Here is a 4,322-nt window from a genome sequence, read left to right as displayed (position 1 = left end):
GATGTAATCCAAAGATGATAAGAACATGAGGAGAGTCAGGCTAGTGATGCATCTACTTCAGCATCTTCTTTTCACAGAGGCCAACCATATGCCTATAGGAAACTGGAAAACTGAGCATAGAAGCACTTTCCCTTTCTGTGGTTTCTACCAACTGGTATTCAGAAGCATCACTGCCTCTGATCATGAATCAGTGTAGAATTGGCTGGTAGGAAAATCAATGATGACTCTTGGCTTAGATGCCTTAGAGATGGTGTTAGATAAACCATTGGAGTTGCTAGACAACCTTATAACATACAATACAGTGGTGCCTCGGGTTACATATGCTTCAGGTTACAGACTCTGCTAACCCAGAAATAGTACCTCAGGTTAAGAACTTTGCTTCAGGATGAGAACAGAAATTGTGCTCCGGCGGCATGGGAGACCCCATTAGCTAAAGTGGTGCTTCAGGTTAAGAACAGTTTCAGGTTAAGAATGGACTTCTGGAACGAATTAAGTTCTTAACCCGAGGTACCACTGTACCACTGTACCTAATTTTCAAGAAGTTTCAGAGACAATCATTATATTATAGCATATATTTTATTTTATTTTCATTGGTGCAAGAGTTGAAAGCAGAAGGCAGTTCCGCAGCCCAGCAAATGGGGGGAATATTGTGGTGAAACCCTACCCATTTAATTCTACGCAGTAGTCATGCCTCTTTTGCTTGTTAGGTCTTCTTGGGGGACCTCTTCCGAAGAGATTAAAGGGAAGGGAAGCAAATTTTCAGATTATTATAAGTGACAGGTGCAAAAGCTTTAGGGTTTCCCACTTGGCAAAGAGAAGAGGTGGAGGAGACCCAACAGGTCTTCAAAAGGAGGTTGATGGTGTGGATATTATTCTGGATGTTGGAGAAGATCGTGTTGTTATTGCAGGCTGAGTGGGCCGTCCGAAGTATCAACCACAGCAACCGGAAGAATTGTTGTTACTCTTGATGTAGATGATGCGGCACCCTCCACAACCACAGCCCTGGGAGCAGCAGCAGGGGTGGCAGCAGCAGCCGCAACCGCAACCATAGCCGCAACCGCCGCAACTGGGGATGCAGATGATGTTGGGTCCAGAATTTGAATTGGAGCCACAGCCACAGCAACCCATCATTGTGAGTGGAAGGTAGGCTGAAACAGATGAAATATGCATTACATTTAGTGTGTGTGTGATGTAGAGGAGAAATGATGTTCACAATTTAGTGGACTAACCATTGAGAACTGCCACTTGCTGACTTGTGTAGGGCTTATTCCAGGTTTAAGATACCCCCCCGGGGGGGTGTTAGTGCTGTTGGGATATTCCGTTCCACCTTAAGAACAGACGTGTGACAATCCACACGTCTGTTTACATTCCAGCACAGCTTGCTGGGAACTTCCATTTTGTGTATAGCTTTTGCTTATGCTGTCTTGCTTTGGGACACGAAGGAGATCAGACATGTTTCCTTTTGTCCTGATGTATGCTGAATAAACTTCTTGTAAATATGCTCAAACAGCCTCTCCTGCCACTTCTGTTGCGTAGCGTTATCTCTGCTGAGTAGCGTGCTCTAGCTTCTGAAGCTCGAGTCACAGATTAATGCCAAAGACTGGAGATCGCCCGACACACTGGGGCCAGCTGGGGTCCTGCCAATTGCCCCCATTTCCTTTGTTGCATGCCAACAGTGCCATTGGTTGGGCTTGGCAGACTTACCTGGCAATGGGCAGCAGTGTTCCAAGGAGACACATAATTTTTAAGTTCCCCAAATGCTTCTGATGTAGTGCTGTTCCAAAGCATTGTGGGAAATCAAAATGGCTCCTAGACCCAGCCACGTGGCACTGACTGGAGCTCCAGAAAAGTTTTAATGGGAACTCAGGGTCAGGACCGAATTTAGGCTGGATGAAGCCCTAAGCTACTGAAGGTAATGAGGCCCTTTATATGTCCAGCTCTCCTTTGTCAACAACAAATTGTCACTGTTTTTTTTTTGTGTTGAATATATGTTATATGGTAATTTATGGACTTGATAGGTATCTAAAGCCATTTGCACATGACAAATCGGAGCCTACACAACACAAAACACTTTTGCTGTGTGTAGGTTTTATTTTTATTTTTTTATCTTATATTTTGGAAATGGACATCCAGTTTTTTCCCCTTTAAATTTTTTTGGGGGCCCCAAGAGAGTATGGCCCTAACCTATAGCTTGTTAAGTTTATATGTAAATTCAGCACTGGTCAGGATTATGATAAATAGTAGACCTATTCTCAACCCGTGTAAGGTTTTCAGAGAATCTTGCATGGTCCTTGACACTGATCATCTTCATTAAAACATTTCTAAAATGTTTCTTCAGTCCACCTTGGTATCCACCACAGAAACGGAACAAAATGGCAAACCCCAAGACTGTGATACTAAAAGCAGCAGCCAGTAACTCAAAACTTAGAAAGAATAAAAGCCCATGAAAGATAGCAAGAGGGAGGCCATGCAAGAATCTTCATTGAGTAGATTACCTAAGCAGAAGACAACTCCCAAAGCCCACCCACCCCTCCAGTTAGAGACCATCTCATTTGAGATAATGGAGGCATCTATGGTAGGGCATTATATTCAGATGTTAGTATGAAGTGCGATGAGACCAGCCCTGCTGATCTGATTTGTAAGTTGTTTATTTAGTTAGCAAGATTTCTATCCTGCTTGATGGTATTAAACCTCTAAGCTGTTTACTAGAAAAATTAAAATTATCAGTAAAAATGGTTAAAAATAATTAAACACATTTAAACATAATTGAAATTAACAGTAAAAAAGGGATTGAAGCATGTCAACATCAACATGTCTGAATAGCCTTGACAAAACAAAAATGATTTAAGCAGGTGCTGGAGAGGGTACAGGGTTAATAGGCAGGGATTTCAAAGTAAGGTCATAAATTACAGGTGAATATAAATAGAAGCATATGCAGGTCAGTTCAGTTAAAAGGACATATCCAACCAAAAGAGTTAGCCACATCCATTAATTTCAATAGGTCTACTCAGAGTAGGTCCAACACCAGAAAAAAATATCCCAGATATAAAGTACTACAACTTACTTTGTCCGGTAGTAGATGGAGAGGTGTAAGAGGTTCAGAAACCCAGTGATTGAATGGAGAAGTCTCAGGTGGTGGGCCTTTTATACATCTCTGTTGTTTTTCCGGAGGAAGTGAGGCATCACGGCAAAAATGGTAAACCCCTCATTAGCCATCAAAGAATCCATCCCTGCCGGGACAATGTGCCATTATCACCTGCACGGCGCTTGACCTGGCTCTTATTCGTCATTTCCACTCCATGTCTTAAACCTAATAAGCTAAAATATGATTAAACCTAATAACAGTCCTTGATCTGGCCAGAGGGTACTGAGAAGATTATGGAGAAGAATGCTGGCATCCATGGACCAGCTTAACAAAATCCATGAACCCAAGGCCATGCTTCTTCTACTAGAAACATCCGATTCATCACTGTTGTCCCATTAAGTGTGAATTCCATTGTATGATATTACATATCCATTTTCTACATGCAGGGCAAAACAACACAAATGGACACAGTAAGCTCTTAGTGCCAATTGTATTGTTATTAAGGGAGAGAAGCTGCCTTTGGCATGGAAGATCTTGTCTTTAACAATGGCAGTGCGGAAGTGTTAGCAGTTGTGGCAATCAGGGACATCAAAGTCTAGCACCAAACACAGTATTTCCAAACATGGAAATCCTTCTGAAATGCTCTTCGCCTCAGATTTGGAACCTCATAATACACATTTTTCCCTCCATAGTGGAAGTGATGCATTAAAAATTGGGGGGTTTTTTTGTCTCCCCCATCTCCAGCTTTTAGAGTTTTTGATCTGAGTTCCTACTAAAATGAGGCTTCATTTTAATGTTTTAATGTCGTATTTTAATCTTGCTTTTATGTTGTATTTCAATCAATTGTTTTTATACCTGGTGTCAGCCACCCAGAGCCCCGTCTTGGCTGGGGAGGGCGGAGTAGAAATAATAATAATAATAATAATAATAATAATAATAATAATAATAATAATAATAATAATAATAATAATAATAATAATGTTAGCTGGCACCCATCACACTTTTATCAAGGTTTGAGTATTGGTACATCAATTTTTATGAAAACCCACCCCCTGGGGGGAATTAATATGAACCATTTTCATCCCCATCACCACTGATGACATCGCAAATGGCTATAACTTTCCTGGCCCTTTCAACAAAGACTGATAACACTTGAAGGGTTACTAGCCTCTTCAGAATGGAAAAAGCTTAATAAGTTAAAGTGAAACAAGGGGCAAGTGGTTTTTTTGCTGTAAAA

The 4,322-nt window shown here is 41.2% G+C and overlaps 1 long non-coding RNA gene across 1 annotated transcript; it reads right to left on the bottom strand.

Annotated features, from left to right (window-relative positions):
* Positions 1-557: 557 nt before the first annotated feature.
* Positions 558-3,110, bottom strand: LOC310833037. Its single transcript, XR_014558527.1, has 2 exons — positions 3,065-3,110; positions 558-1,148 (listed from the first exon to the last, which is right to left on the bottom strand). It is a non-coding gene; the product is annotated as an uncharacterized lncRNA (long non-coding RNA).
* Between the last annotated feature and the right edge of the window lie 1,212 nt (positions 3,111-4,322).

Source organism: Podarcis gaigeae (genome assembly GCF_964106915.1).
Source record: "Podarcis gaigeae genome assembly, chromosome: 16".
Classification (NCBI taxonomy): Eukaryota; Metazoa; Chordata; class Lepidosauria; order Squamata; family Lacertidae; genus Podarcis; species Podarcis gaigeae.
This window is presented reverse-complemented; position numbering and strand designations above follow the sequence as displayed.